The 16,851-nt window shown below is 35.5% G+C and overlaps 1 long non-coding RNA gene across 1 annotated transcript in view; it reads left to right on the plus strand.

Moving 5' to 3' along the window:
* The first annotated feature begins 5,306 nt into the window (after nucleotides 1–5,306).
* LOC114014550 (uncharacterized) overlaps nucleotides 5,307–16,851 on the plus strand; it is a 59,745-nt gene continuing 48,200 nt past the window's right edge. The window contains exon 1 of the long non-coding RNA XR_003558091.1: nucleotides 5,307–5,386. This is a non-coding gene — a long non-coding RNA (uncharacterized LOC114014550). The remainder of the gene's footprint in view (nucleotides 5,387–16,851) is intronic.

A 16,851-nucleotide genomic window follows, 5' to 3' on the forward strand; every position in this document is an offset into this window, starting at 1 on the left:
ACCTGAAAGAAGTTTAGGTTTATTTCACATAAAACTTGATGTGATAAACATCCACAGCAACCTTTCTTCTTTTGTTAGATATGATAAAACCTTCCTTTCAACAGCTCCTATTTTTTTTTTTTTTCTTTTTCTTTATCCAATTATAAGATCTGGAGGTAAACCACCCCAAACCAGGATTTTTAAGATGTTGAAAGTCAGATTTCAAAGCTAAAATGAAGTGGTCTGGCTGCTGTTGTGTCAGGTATGAGGGTCATATTTTGCTATTCCCTTCCTAATCTGTTGTGAAAATTAGTTAGTGGCAAAAGCCTACTGGTTTGGGTCCACCAGTGAAGGGGAGAATGCTTGATTTTCAGGTCTCTTGGGATTGTTTTCTTAGAATGAATATATTGACTTTGCCAATGAAAAATCTGATTCCTATAAGCACGTATCAGGAGGCTAATGGTAATTAAAATATATTTGTGAAGGAGGGACAGAACTAAAGAGTTTAATGCCTAAACTATAAAACTGTTTCGGAAAAATATCCCAATTCATTAATATTAGAGCAAGGGAATGAGGGAATCTGCATGAGAGAATTTGTGTCTGTGAGAAGTTTTATCATTTCAGATTTCTACTTCAGGATTGTAGAAGTTATAAGTAAGATCTCCATACCTTAAAAAAATATAACTCAAAAACCCTTTGGCAAATACCAAGTGTTGAATGATAAAACTCATGTGTATCTCAACTTTTTATTTTCATAAATACAGAGAAAAATAAGTTCTATTTCTTGACTGTTCAGTCTATGTTATATTTTGGTTTACTCTTAATGTTATATCCATATACTCTTAACTATATCATAATTAGTTCCAAATTCAATAGCTAAAAATATTGCTCTTCATTTACGTTGACATACTTAATATGAAGCAATAAAATCCTTGGTCTCTGATGGATAGAAGAGTGCTCCCACATTCCTATTTGTGTTCAAGCGAAGTCTTGATTTTGAAAGGTTTTTTGTTGCTTGTTTTTAATTCCTTTGGTATTTCTGTAATCAGGAATTACAGAATTTGGCTTAAGAGTTGCTAATGATTCTTTAGGAAAATGTAAAATCCTATGACTAGACTTATATTCATGGTCAAAATCCATACTTGTCTTTGTAACCCAAGTTATATTATGATTGGAGTACACACCCTTCCCATATAAAAATCGACAGTCCTGAAGTTAGTCATCTAAAAGAAACTGGCTCATGATAAGTCAGCTGAAGAACTAGTATCTTCTCAGTATTCAAAGTGATTCTTGAACAGCCAAGAACAGAAAGTTTCCTTAAAGAATCTCAAGACTAATTGCATTTTTTTTCTATCCTATGTGTACATGTTTCCATACCTGGACAAAAAGAATTATGCTATATGCTATGAAAAGAGTACGTTACTTTTAAAAGCATCTTTCTTTTGGTTTAAATGAACTTGTTTCCATTTGGTATCCATTTGCTGTATATGTTTTTTGGAATAAAAAGCAAGAACACCCAATACATTATGTTCGGGCTCTGATACACGTGTAAACTACTAAGCAAACTAGTAGTACAGTTTGTTTTCTTTCTGGAGAAAAATCTAGTTGAGAGAGTCCTTCCGGAAACCCTTACTCATTACAAGTCTCTGAGTATTTTTGATGGTCTTGACTTGCCTTCATACCTGTTCACACATTATTTCTCTATCTTGTTGTTATTACTACATTCCCTTTATTGATTTAATGATGTGTTTACGTATTTGATTCAGTAACCGTGAGACAGTTATCCTAATTTTACTCCAGTTTAGTTAAGAATAGATACTTTATTCTTCCCATGAGAAACATAGGTTAAATGACTACCCTGTGATATTTTACCTTCCTGTTTTTCTGTTTATTTTCTATTTGTGGTTCAGTACTTATATTTTAAGTTTACACAAGAAATAACCAAGGGTTATTTTTGAAGGGTTATTTTTCCCCCCATAAATGTGGTTAAGAAATTTAAGGAAATCTGCCAAGGAAAATTATTCTCCACCCCCCCACCCCCCCATATGTGTACGGAAGCCACCAAGAAATGAAAGAAGATACAGACAAGAAGCTAATCATAATTGTTTCCTGGAGTGTAAACGGCACACCACCACAATCATGTTCAGTAGGGAGATCTTCATTAGAGTTTTTGGAGAGTGTGTCAATCACCACCTTCTGTTGTAAACTTTTGTCCTGGTTTCAGCTGGGATAAAGCTAGTTTTCTTAGTAGCTGGTGTAGTGCTGAGTTTTGGCTATGATGTGAGAACAATGTTGATAGCACACTGATGGTTTTAGTTGTTGCTTGGCAATGTTTATAATAAATCAAGGGCTTTTCAGTTTCTTGGGCCCTGCCAGTGAGGCGGCTGGAGGGGCACGGGGAACTGGGAGGGAACACAGCCAGGACAGGTGACCCAAACCAGCCAAAGGGATATTCCATAGCATGGGACATCATGCTGAGTATATAAACTGGAGGAAGAAGAAGGAAGGGGAGGGGACACATTTGGCATTATGCCGTTTGTCTTCCTGAGTAACTGGCTGAAACCTGCCTGCTGATGGAAAGTACTGAATGAATTTCTTGCTTTGCTTTGCTTCCATGTGCGGATTTTGCTTTTCCTATGAAACTGTTCTCATCTCAATGCTCCAGTTTTACATTCCTTTCCAATGCTCCCCATCCCTCTGCATGAGGAGGAATGAGTGAGTGGCTGCATGTGCCTGGTTGCCGAACAGAGTTAAACCATGACAATTCTCTCGCTTCAATCTAGCAAGAAAGTAAAAGTATTTATTGTCAGTCCACAGTATTTCAGCTGCCATGAGAAAATTTGCAGCTTTTAACAGGGTTCACCACCACTTATCCCTCAGCCTTGTTTGGTACAGTATGTGGCATGTTTACACATGCAGCCTGTGTACCACTGGCACAGTCCATATGCTGTGTGTTATAGTTGATTTTTTAGACTTTAAAGGAAACTAAGCTGAACATTATAGACAGAATTAATTTGCCATAAAATATGAATCAGTGTCTTAAAACACAGATAAAATAGAATCTACTGTGGTTATATATGATTTCAGGCTACTGCCACATCTGACTGCATAGTGGTTATAAAAGGAGTGTGTTACAGACTGGTCACAGTGATACATTGACCAGCTGAAATGTATAACATGTGTGGGGGTTTCTACTTCTTCCCAAATTATAAGGTTGAAAGCACAATGTATTGCTCCATTTCTACCCGTTTTATCCTGCACGGTGCTTCTTCAGGCACAGCCAGTTACAATGCTTTTCTAGAATGACTTACCAGAGAACTTCAATTTTAGTAGTGATTTTTTTCACAGACTTTGTATTTTTCAGACCTTTAAGAGATAATGCACTAGCTGGTAAAGACAGTGCTGAAACGCTTCACACTGTGACTTGTTCCATTTTCCACTATCTTCATTCCTGCTACCCCTAGGATATTCAGGCATTTTCTCCTTGTCTTTGTAAAATCCTATAGGATCATTCCAAACACATTTTAAGTCTTCAACAGTTTTCCACCACTTTTGGGAAAATTTTCACTGAGAGATGCTGAAGGTCCACCTAGGCCATCATTCTTTCACTGCCAGAACAAACTAGTGATGTCTAGGCAACGTATAGGAGAAAGGGCTAATACACAGTGATATATTAGTACATTTTCCCAGCATCTCAAAATCCAATTTGTATGTATTTTATGGGTAGAGGCACCATGATTGTGCTTATTAAGCACTGAGAGATCTCGCTTTCATGAATCTTGCTTGCCTGACAGTATGTTTGCTCCCAGATAACATGACTTCTGGCACTGTCCCTGTAAACTGCATGTCTTTTGATACAGACTCAAAACTGCAAGAAGAGTGGGGCTTGATACTGAACTAAGGCTTTTGGATTAGCCAGTGAAAAGCTGACTTTTCAGCTGATGCTTTCCTATGGTGTTAGAAGATTGTTTTGGAGATACTGTCTTCCAAATGAGGCTGGGAGAACCTGATACCAAGGCAGGTGGGGTAGAAATTTTGCTCGTCCAAATTGTCTAGAAAATCTCCCACATCATCGACTAGTTAAACATTATTCAGCTAATGTTCAGTAGTCATCTAGGCTCTTTAGAATAACCTGAATTTAGAATAAGGGGTCATAGGACAGCAGGGGGATTACAGATGTTTGCAGTGTGCCAAAAAGGTGCATGGTATTCTGCCAGGTAGAAGACTAAGAGATAGATTATTCTTATTGCCATTTTCCATACTTTTTGTTATCAGTATAACTAGTAAGCAATATGGAAGTCCTTCCTGGCTTAAAGATAATACATAAAAGTACAACAATTAGCAGAGCAATTTCCCCCTCTAGCCCAGAATTTTATTTTCAGGATATTGTTTTAAACATTTTGCAGTATTTTTAAACTTTTATAATGACTGTAATTATGCCTTTTATACAGTTGTGTTTATTCTGTTTACTGTATAGGTGTAATAAAAACCGTGATAAGTAAAAAGGGTAGTAGGTAGACTCAGGAACAGGTGAGGCACTGAAAACTACATTTTTAATGTTTTTTATACTGGGTAAATCAAGTCATATATCTATTACTAGATTTTCATGCTGAAAATGTCATATAATGGTTATTCTGGGGCAGAGTTTTTATGAAGGGCTTTTAGACTATTTCAAAAAATGGTGAAGGACATATCTATGGGCACAATAACAAGGTAGGTAGTTTGAGTCACTAAAACTATTTAAAGTAAAGAAAAGCTAAACAAAGGAATCTGGCCTTTTTTTGCCTTTTTTTTTTTTTTTTTTTTTTTTTGGTTGCTCTGATCTATATTGATTTTCATACCTAAATTAAAAATCAATAATGTGGCTTTGTACTTCAGACTTTGCCTGCTGAGAAGCCACAGTACTCCAGGCCTCACTTTTAGTGCTCAGTAGCCTGGTAATGAGATGCTGAAAAAATAATAAAATACATGGAATGTAAAATCTAAGTAGCAAATGCTTGCCACATATGGGGACTCATATGTTACATTCCAACTATACTTTCACTGCAAGTTCAGTAAAATGTGCATGGAAATGTTTTATTTAGTACGCACTTTCTAGAATGAATTCAATACTTCAAGGCAGGCTAAAACTGGATAAAAATTTCTTTAAACAGGAGAGAACCCCTACTTTAAAGTGCTACTGACAGGACTGAAGAAGCCCATGTGATTGTGAGACAAATATTTCAGAACTGTGCAGTAGAACTGAACAGAGAAACTGAGCTCCTTTAAGATCAGGGTTTAGAAAAGTTAAATACTCACCAAATGTGAAAGGGAAACTGTCTAGCATTCTTCTTCAGATGGTATGTGTTGTTCAGTATCCAGATAGAGTGAGACAAGGAACTAGGAACAAAGATTTGAAATATTACAGGTACTTCTTCCTCTCATGGTTTTCTGAATAACTAAATGGGGACCTATGTTTTATAGGAAGATATTTCATTTTCCAAAACCATCATTTTGGGGGCAAACTATGTATGATGATCACAAAAGTCTATAGCTTTAATTTATAAATTCTACATAGATGTTGCTTCACCATTAGACTACAAGAAGAAAAGTTGAAATATATTTTGAGAATGCTGATAGATTATATGAAGCCTGCAGATAAGTTTACCTTTTATTCCCAAACCTTATTTTCTGAGGATTATTTTTTCATCACATGTAGTCATGATACACAAAATATATAGTATTGAATAAGATAAGGAATTTCCCTAAAACCCCTCAGCTTTATGAGCAGAAATTTCATGATCTATTTTCTATTTGTTGCAGGTCTGTAGCCAGCTATACTGAAAACCATTAAAATACCAAAATATTTTGTTGGATTCTCAATACTTTATAACTGAAAGATGAACTGTCTATTGATTTTTCAAGACAGTAGTGAAATTTCATTATGAATATTTCAAAAAGTATTAAAGTATATGAAAGTACAATAAAATCAAGTGTTTTGAACTTTGACACTGTGTCCTTGTCTGTAGTTATCAGGGCTAATATTAACTTCAGAAAACATCATTCTGTCTTTACAATACCCACAGTGAAATGAAAATTATTATTTGCTTTTTGGTAATTGCCCAGAACATTTATCACATGATACAACAGAACAGACTATCATTCATTACTTGGTCTTGAAGTCTGTGTAATAAAAGCTGTACTCTATTTTTCTGTATCTTCCAAAAAAGACACTTGCAATATTTGGAGAAGTTGAGGTATTACCACATTAATATTTTTGGCTTGATGTACTTACGTTGAAGAGAAGTTTAAGATGCTGTGGATATTACAAGGTGTTTTTCACGTCAGTTGTCTCAGCATTTATAAGTTTATCAGAAAGGATAAGAGATATTTTCAGTGATTTTTACTTATGTATTTCTTACACTGTACTAAAATTTTGATCTTCTGCATAGACAGTGCTAATTTTATTACCCAATGTATTCCCTTTTATGACAAATCATTGGAAGTAATTTGTCATCTACTATTTGATCTTACATAAAAATACATCTGGTAAACAAAGCCTTTCAGAAAGAATTCATGTGCATTACATTTTAATTATCATACCCAACAACATGATTTTAGCAAACAAAATCTGAACATTAATTATCTGCTTTATTTGTAAACAAATGCTAATTCTTCAGAAAATCACATTATTTATTAAAAGAATAAAACCTGACAAAACATATGACAAAATAAATTATTTGGTACAGGTTTTTTTGCATGCATTAGGAATCCTGTCTTAGAAAATGATAGAGCATTCTATCTTCATATTATGTGTTTCTCCATTTAAAAAAGCTCAAGGAATTATTCATAACTTAGGTGCAGTAACAGAAATAATAATTGTCTTACTTGAACAGGAAATTTTCCTGCTAGATAATGATTCTTTAGAACTGAGCTTCAAAAGTTTATTTCAGGTATAAATAGTCATTACTTGATTGAAAATTATATTGAAAACTATTTTTAAAAAGTATATTTTATATGTGTATATGTATTATTCATATATAAAAAAGAATATAAATATTCCCCCTTGATTTACCCAACACTGGCTAATTCTGGTATATACTTTTTAATAAGTAGTGATAGCATAGCCACTGGTAATGGAAAAGTTACAGAGTTATGCAAAGATCACACTTCATATCAGAGTTATTAATGGTGGCAAGTGAATGCAGTTCTTTTTTTCTTCCATCTAGCCACTAAATTTGTACTGAATTTTCTTTCCCAAATGTCTGGACACATCCTTCTTCAGCCATCCAAGGGCTGTGGTTCTGTTCTTCTTTACAAAACAAAATGAAACAAAAGGGTCACCACCAGGAATGTGCCTCTGTAAACCAGAATTAACGTTCATTTTTCACATGCTCTCCACTGACACCTTGTGTTACTGTCACATCTGTTTGTCACAGAGCACAGAAACAACATTTTGAATATTTTGCAGAGAGGTTGCTTTTGATTATCTGCTGCTCTGAAGGGCAGGTGAGGAATTAGACTTCTTTGTTCATTTCTCTTGCATGGTTATCAGTAACCTATGTCATTTCAAACTAGACTGCCTTAGTGTCTGGCCATGCTGGGGTTACAGTTGGTCTTAACACGCCATGGTGTTTGGGGGTTTGCTGTCTTCTACCTGCTTTCATGTGCAAGCAGTACTTTGGCTTGATGTACCAAAAGCAATGTACAGAAAGCAATTTCTATTAATGTACCTCTCCAGTATTTGGGGAACATTGAAAAGTATCTATCACTCCCCTGATCATACTTCACGGTCTGAAAAATTTGGCAGTGGATGTCAGAGCATTTGTTCTGAAACATATTTAGTTCTGGGATTTGGTTTACTTTGAGAACTTGAAGATAGGAAGAAGAGTAATAAATTTTGCCAGGTCCAACTGATTTTTGGTTGGTATTCTGTTGTTGGGTTTTGGGTTCTTGTGTTGGTTTTGTTTTTTTTCTTTTTCTTTGTGGTCTGGAGACTACACTTACAGTGTTGTGGGGAAGGACAATTCTTTAGTTCCCTTTCTTCTGTGAATCTTTGAAGCAGAAAGGAAGCTAGTGGTATGAGTGTATTTGCAGATTGAATGGCATTTGCAATAGTGATTCCAGAGTAATAACAAAGAGTCTTTATCCTCCAGTGGAATTAAAAGCAGCAACAAAACCAGTTGAAGAAATGTGTGTGTGTGTGTTCCTCAGCAATTAGTGTTCTGAATCAGGGGCTGAAGAGAGAGGTAGTGGGATTTATTTCCACAGGAAATACCAAGAAAGATCTTAATCTGAGGAAAAGTAGAGTAGAGCCTTTTGTTATTGGGTTCCTTAAGTTCCTTATGTGTGAAAGTCACTGATAGGGTTTCAGCTTTTCTTCATTCAGCTTTAAAAGCAATTCCTGAGATCAGGTTGCAAAAAACTTCCAAGAAAGACGAATATTTCAAGAAAGTGATTCAACATAAAAGTGTTTGTTAGAAAGTTGCTATTCCAAACTTCTAGTGAAATCAGCTTCAAGAATATCTTCATTAAATAGATCAGTCTGGAAAGTCAAAATTTGGAAGAAAGTATAAAAAGTATCAAATAAACAACTATCATGCTTACTAAGTTTCCAACTTTTGAAAAATTACATAAATAGTTGAGGAAGGTCATTATTATTAAAGTGAAGTATTGCATTTGCAACTAGCAGTATCCTCTGGAAATAAATAAATATTCTAATTTTTGTATAAAATGTATAATTTTGAGATATTCCTAGATGCATTCAACTCTGCTGAAAAATATATAGTACCATTGACAATGGCCAAAAAGTAAGTCACATAGAAGCACAGAAAGAAACATTATGATAAAATAGCTTGTTAGTCAGTCTGTAGGAGACATATTTTTTCTGAGTGCTCTGGCCTGTATTATATCCATTATAATATTGTTTCTTTAATTGTTCTGAGTAAGTAAAATGGAATTTTATTTTCTTTCAGAAAAAAAGGAGTTGTGATGAACCTGCTTCCTCTTGAAGGAGTTTTGGTGAACTCCTTTGCATTCAAGACTGTATCTGTGCTTCTTTTTGATGAATATCTAATATTTATTTAAAATAATGGTGTCTTAAAATGTATTGACCAACATGCAATCTCACTGAAGCCTTAAGACAAACATATTTTACAACTGGAAATCCATCAAAGATTGGCTTTAAATCTCTCACCTTCATGTAGAAAACCACCACCTTTTCTTTACCTTTAATAGTGTCTGTAGATGGTAAGAAAAAAAACCAACACATGTTTTCGGCAATGAATACTTTGAAAAGCATAAAGCAGCGCAATCATAAGACTACAGTGGGCTTCTAACAGTCACTTCATTCACTTTCCTTCCAAAAGCAAGATTACCTATACATTTATCATTCTTAACAAATATTTGTCTAGCGCATGGCTAAAGATACCCAGTGGTGAAGGTTAGGTAGCTTGCCTTAGTAACAGATTCAGTAAATCTAATATTATGAATAGTCTGATGGTGTCTAACCTGTGTATTGTGGCAATCAAAAGCAGTGTAGTATTTTTGTGCCTAAGATTTGCATGTCAATACACTGTCATTTCCTTGCCTACTTTTCTATCACCTGTCCATGTCCTTTATTTCATGTCTGGCACCCCTTCAACCTGCTTGTCCCCATCATAGTATCTGAACAGATGCGGTTTCAGGATTGAATACTGAGCTACCACCCTCTGATTCTAGAAGTCTGCTCTATGGTGAGTTGGTGAGTTCATTGATTGAACCGAAAATTAATAATCTTATTTTAACTTTTCAGTGTTTATTTTCAGCTGCAACAGTCACGACATTCCTGGTGTTCATGCAAGGGACTACCAAAAAACCCACAAAACTGAATGCTGCTTACATCCCTCTTGGAAAACAGTTCTTTAACAAAATAGAAAAATAAAATCTGTCAGCTCCAGTTGAAGTCCAATAATATATTTTTTTTATTAAGACAAATTTTTTAATTAAGAAAAATAAAAGATAATTTATCTGAAATTGATAACCTATATGAAATTTAATAAGTTCCCCATTAGAAATGTAAGTAATACTCACAGTTTTTAAAAAAGTATTAAATACTGTACCTGTAAGTACTAAAAGAAGAAATGTTATTCATAAATGCTAAAATATTAATAGTAGAGCAGGAAATATTCTGAGAGTGTTGAAACACAGATTACTACAAAAATCTGTAGGTGAACCTCTAAATCTTTTCCCCATTTCTTCCTTTAAATTGTTTGAACCCTGTGTTTTGTTATTTTATTTTTAGTTTGCCTTTTCTTTGAATCTTCTGCTTCATCACAGCTAGACTGAATTTTATTAGATAACCTTGCTCGAACAGTATAGCCTCTTGAAAGCCCAAAAGACAATGATCAAACTGAAGGTATCTCAGTGCTGCGAAGAGATCTGGTTTAATGCTTTTTTTTTTATTTTTCTTTTCTATAACTTTAGAGGGGTGAGAGTTGGGATTTCTTTGGGGGTGCTTTTCCCTCCCCCCAGGATCTGGGAAGCATACTATAAGTACTAGAGTGCTGGGTATTATGCAAAACTCTGAAACAGTTTCATTAATACCTGCAATGTCAGTCTCACTTTGTTACCTGGTGAAACAGTGAAGATTATACTGGGAGCTATTGAAAAACACTTGAAAGACAATGCAGTTATTGGTCAAAGCCAACATGGCTTTATGAAAGGAAAGTTATGCCTTAATAGACTAATATTCTTTTTTTTTTTACAAATTTACCTACCTAGTGTACAAAGGGTAGGCAGCAGATGTGGGTTTTTTGGATTTTAGCAAAGCTTTTGATACTGCCTGTTATAGTACCTTTCTGGACAAAAAGGCCAACATATGGATAGAAATGTGCACAATACAATGGCTGAACATTGTATATATACAACGTATAATTGGCTGTGGAGTCAATTTCAAAGAGTTGTAGTAAATGGAGTAACATCTGGCTGGTGGCCAGTCACTAGTGGTGTTCCCCAGGGCTCAGTTTTTGGAACAGTTCTCTTCTGTGTTTTTATTAATGACTTGGACACAGGATTTGACTGCACACTAAGTAATTTTGGCTATGATTCTAAATTGGGAGGAACCGTTGATTCCCTTGAGGGTAAAGAGGCCTTATAGAGAGATCATAATAGATGAGAGCTCTAGGCAATCATGTGTATATGTATAGGCTGGAGGGCAAGAGAATGGGGTGCAGCCCTGCAGGAAGGGCCATGGGGGTTTAGGTTGATGGTAAGCTCCATATAAGTCAACAATATGCCCTGTGGCCAAAATGGCTAACCATACCCTGGGGTGCATTAAGCACAGTATAGTTAAATGACTGGAAGAGTGATTGTCCTGCTATACTTAGCATTAGCGCAGACTCACCTCAAGTACTGTCTGCAGTTTGGGGCTCCATGATGTAAGAAGTATATGAAAATGCTAGAATGCATCCAAAGGAGGGCCACAGAGATGGTAAAAGGACTAGAGAGCATGACTTCAGAGGAGCAGCTGAGGATACTGGGTTTGTTCACTTTACAGAAGAGGAAACCTCATTGCTGTCTACAGCTTTCATGAGGGGGAGCAGAAAGGGAGGTGGTGGTTGCTCCTCTTTGATATCCTGTGACAGGACACAAGGGAATGACTTAAAGCTGCATCAGGGGAAGTTCAGGTTTGAAGTTAGGAAAAGATTCTTCTCTGAGAAAGTGGTCAAGCACCGGAACAAACTCCCCAGGGAAGTGGTTGTGGCCTCAAGCCTGTCAGTGTTGAAGAAGAATTCAGACAACACTCTTAGATATATGGTTTAGTTTTTAGGTTACCCTGTGTAGAGTCAGGAGTTGCACTTGATGATCCTCATGAGTCCCTTCTAAATCAGGATATTCTATGGTTCTACGAACAAACTTTTAAAAGGATGTAATTAAAGTTACTAGAACTAGTTTTGGAAATGCATGCTCTTCCATTTCTGTAGTTCAAGGAGGGATTTCTCTGTGTTTAATTTGTACAGAAACTTTTGTGATAAGAACTGTAGTGACCTGTGAGGTCAAACCACCAGTTCACCTAGGCCAAGAAGCTGCCCACAACAATGTCATTTAGAAGCTATTTAGGAATACAAAAATTTTGTACCCATTTTTTTCTGGTACCCTAGGCACACAATACATTCCTACACTCTCCCTTTACTGTCTATTTACAGAGCTCCTATTCAGAAATTCAGTCCCTTTTGAACTGTGTTTTCCTGCCTCCACAATCTGCTGTAACAGTGAATTTCAAAAGTTTGGCACAGCTGTATTAAAAATATACTTTTTTAACAAAAAAAAAAAAAAATCTATTTTAAATAGATCTCCTACTAGGTTCAATGCATGTCCTCTACTTCTAGTGCTGTGATATTTGATGAATAGCACTTCTGCATTAACTTTACCCACTGACTTTTTCACTTTGTAAGCTTCAGTCATACCCTCTTCTCACCCTTCACTCTGTACAGAGTCACAGCCTTTTATTCCCTTCTTGAAAGACAAATTATTCACCCCCTTATTCATTTTAGTTGCTCTTTTCTATACCTTCTCTTGTTCCACCATGTCTTTCTTGAGAGATGATCAGAGCTCTACATATCAGAAATCAAAAAGATATCAGTGAACCAAAATTTTGCATAAACCTCTACCTTGTTCTCAGTCCCGTTTCTGTTAATACCTGAGATTTGTTAATTATTGGGTTCCTACTATATATTAAGTTGGTGATTTCAAAGAACTACCAGTGGCAACTACAAACTCTTTTGTGAGATGTACCTGCCGTAATTGCTTTCCCTCTCCAGTAGCACTGCCTTGATCTTTGCATATGATAAGCAGAATATAATTATTTTTTTAAGAGTGACATTTGTCTATTTTTGTTTTCCAGTGCAGAATCTGTCAATTCAGATAAAATATACAGATATATTAATATACAAATGATTCTAGATATTATTTTTTTGCAACTTAGAAAGCTTCTGCTGTAGAGCTAGAAAAGCTCTGTACAGGTGTCATATTTCACCAAAGTTTTTACAACTTTTTCTGATCTGGAACCAAAAATAGGAATGTCTAAACTGTTCATGATTATTTTTTTTTCTTTAACAAATATTTTTAATAGGTCTGGTTTCCATTTGAAGTTACAAAGTCCTCCAACATATCATACAAAACCAGAGAGTTATTCTATATAATACAGCTTGTCCTGAAACAGAATTGCTGTATGTGTATTTGATTTGTCTACTCTGCTCCTGCCAGCTTTAAGAGTGCAAGCTTCCTGTTGAGCCCATGGTGCAAGTTAGCAGGAATATCACAAGTACTTGATACATGCTGTGTAAGTAGAAGTTGCTCAGAAGTTTGTCAAACTGCTAAGTTTTCACAAATCATATTATTGTGGTTAATCATTATTTGAAAATTTGACAATTCAGGTTGACATTACCCAGTTGAAAATCTACTTTCCAGTTAAATGATTTTCATAGCCCTATTGTAAAATGCCTCAGTTCCCACCTTCCTCTTCTACCTTCTCAGGTTTCCTGGGTTTTTTCCTTTCTTCTTTCTTTTTTCTTTTTTTTTTTTTTTCCCTTCCCTTTGCTTGTTTAGTGCAAAGCCATCAAAACAATGTAAATGATGTTTTAATGTTGCACACAAAAGATTTTTGTAATTTTCCAGTGACAATACTGGAATGTCATGGTAGAATTTGATCACAAATGAACACAGATTAGACATCACCACTGCAGGTTGTCAGTAAGCTTTTCCTTTTATTGATGTCTGATTAGCACTTAAATTGTTTCACACCATTAGTTGCCTAGGATTTAGTGATCATTAGTGGGTCTGAAAATGAACAAGATAAAAGGAAGCTTTGTCTTCAGTTCAGGGGATGGTTTACTCTTTCCACGCAGTGTCATTTACCACTAAAGAGGTGTGTGGTGTTGATTAAAGTTTAGTTTTATGTATTGTTATATTCTGCTATGAATATTAATGGAAGTTTCAAGTTAGGCAGGGTATTCTTCACTTTCTTCGCTAAATGTTGTGTATTTAGTGGTGTGCATCTGCATGAGTTCAATGTAGTTTGCTTTAGTATACTGTTCACATTCATTTCCACCATCAGCTGCATTTCAGTACTGTGCTCTGGGTATGCTTATGCCTATGTAGAACATGTATCAACATAAACCTGCACAAAATGGATGGTACAGTTTCACGCTGGCTTGTGTTACTGGTACTACTGTCTCTGACCTAAGGTGTGGTGTACCCCACATGGAACTGAATTACTGTGAGGTTGGATACTACTGATGCGAGAGCAATACTTAATTTTAATTAATTTTCAGGTCTTTACTGTCAGTATGAAAGTGTAATGATCCTGTAAAATTTAATTAATATGCCATTTTTTTAATGCCAAAACATGACACAGAGGTTAAAATAGTTAAGGATGTTGTGACAAAATCACAAATAAAGGTATCTTAAGTTTTGAGTAGGTGAGTTAGTCCGTTAGCTTCCATTGCCTCTTTGCTTTTAAGTTATCTGTATGACTAGTGTAACATTTTTTATTTCTTTTGTTCTGAAAGTAACAACAAACAAAAAGAAGTAAAATATATGATTATTTGTTTCTTACAAGGCATCCAAAAAGAAAGTGTTGAGTTTTTTTCCTGAATCTCCACCAGAAATCTGCTTGCTGTTGCCAATGTATAGCACTTCTAAAGAGAAAATCCAGACCTTGAAAGTTAAAGGCTTTTCATTTATTCCTAGGTGAAAGATATTGACTATTGTATTTGCAGTCAGTTGATGGTATGGTGGTGAGGTGGAGGAGAGGTAGAGAGAATTTTTTGGTTTTGTCACAACAGTTTGATCCAAGGGCTATGAAAAACTGTATCTGGGTAAGTAGATATTTAAAATTTGCTCTAAGTAACTGTGTTAACACATTTTTAAAAAAATAAATTTAGGAAGTGATTGTTCAGTAATTAGAAGAAATTGAGTCTGATAACAAAAGTCTACTTCAGACTGCTTAGCTTGTGGAGTTTTGGTTCAATGACTGTAGCAATGTGTTACAATAAACAAAAAATACACCTTGAAGTTTATGATATTGCTGGCACTGTAAGAAGCAAACAGTGGCACACAGAGACAGTTCACGTGCAAGAAAACATAATTGTCTTTTCTTTATTGCTTGAAGAAAGGCTCCCTGAAGTCCTGACTGGTGATATTTCGGAGTTACACGGTAGAAGAAAATTTTCACGTTCTTCTTCTTCTTCATCACTGTCATGCAAAAAAGACATTCTTGTCAACCTCACCTGAGATAATCTGTTTGGTAGTCCTCATTATAGAAACCCTGTAAGCAGAGGAACCCTCTTTTATTCTTTCAGCACACAGTAGAGCATAAAGGTTAATATGGATGTTGTTAAAACACAGAAGCATGCAGTTTTGCTGTATGATTGATACATGCCTTGCTGCGCTAAATTCGTATAAGCTTTTGAGAATGTACAGCAGCAGCCAAAGCTAAGAGACTTTACTAAAGAACCCTGAGTATCTTTAAGGAAAGGAAACATAAGTTTGCTGAAATTGCCTTTGTGAGTATATAGATGTAGATAGCTGATCTTTGAATTGAACTTGATTCTGGGTTTGATTGAAACTCTGAAAGAGTTCAATGTATAGAAAAAACCTGAGAGTCTTACTGAGCATTTCCAGGAGAAGTTACTGCAGGTCTCAGTGGAAGTGTTATGATATTTGAGTAACAGTCTCAAATTGGAATCACAGAAGTCATTAAACATAGCCACCCCCTTCTTGAAACAGAGCTGAAGAGAAGCATCTTCCAACACAAATGTAGTGTGCATATGTAACAGTTACTTTCCAACATGAAAAGGATGTGTAATTTTGCCATTATGTATTCACTTTTCCTTACCTGGGGTGATAATGAAGCTATCTCAGAGCCATTAAAGGTGCCTGTTGGTGGCTCTAATTTCAAAGCTTTCAGAACAGAATAGTTGTCAACACACTTACCTCCGCAGGCATAAACCAACTGCAATTGAAAAGACACCTGTGTATAAGCTAGTCTTAAGTTTGTTTTACTATGCACCACAGCACCACTGCTAGGTTTTATATCCTAAAAACATAGTGCTATAATTAATTTTCTAGTTGTATAAAGATTTGATTTGATTTAAGAAGCTGCAAGTTGTCTGTGCTAAAGGTTAGGCACCTCTATTTAAACACAATTTTAACTTCCTACTGTTGCTTTGATCAGTATCTTTATAAGAAAAAATTAGGATCAAAAATACTATTGTAAAATGCATGTTTAATTGTGACATATGCCATATTATCTCTTTTGCAATTCCCTTTTAATTGCTGAACAAGGTCAATAATTAAGTTCTGAACTTGCAGCCCTGGGTTTAGATGGTACTGTTTGTTAAAGGAAAGAGGTTTTAGCACTATAGTGAGTGTGAGAATTTCTGCATTCATGAACATTATTTTGACTTTAGTGACAAATTTGAAGAAGCACTAAGTTTTCCCTGTTTTTCTCTTTGGTGAAAACATGGAGAATTACTTTGATTTAACAGTGATTCAATCTCAGAATAACCCTATTTTTTGTTGTCTAAGCAAATACCAGAAGAAAAAGGGAACACAGAGTAAAACATTTTGAAATTCAGAAGTAGAGGGTAGGTCTCAATTCCCTCTGCTTAGTCACAAAATTCTGGAGCTGCATGTGGTAGTCTTGCTCTGTAAGGAAAGAGATAGACTCATTCAGAGATGGGTGAGATTACCTGAGATCTGAATAGCTCTGTAGAAGCCTCTCCCTCTAATCCATATTGGATGGGCACTAATTTTCCACCTAGGACTTTTCAGCCTATTGTGATTTGCCACAGAGCTGTGTTGATCCAAAAGCAAGTAACTGATGAATGATCCAATCCCTCCAGCTCTTCT

Source organism: Falco cherrug, chromosome 2 (assembly GCF_023634085.1).
Source record: "Falco cherrug isolate bFalChe1 chromosome 2, bFalChe1.pri, whole genome shotgun sequence".
Lineage (NCBI taxonomy): Eukaryota > Metazoa > Chordata > Aves > Falconiformes > Falconidae > Falco > Falco cherrug.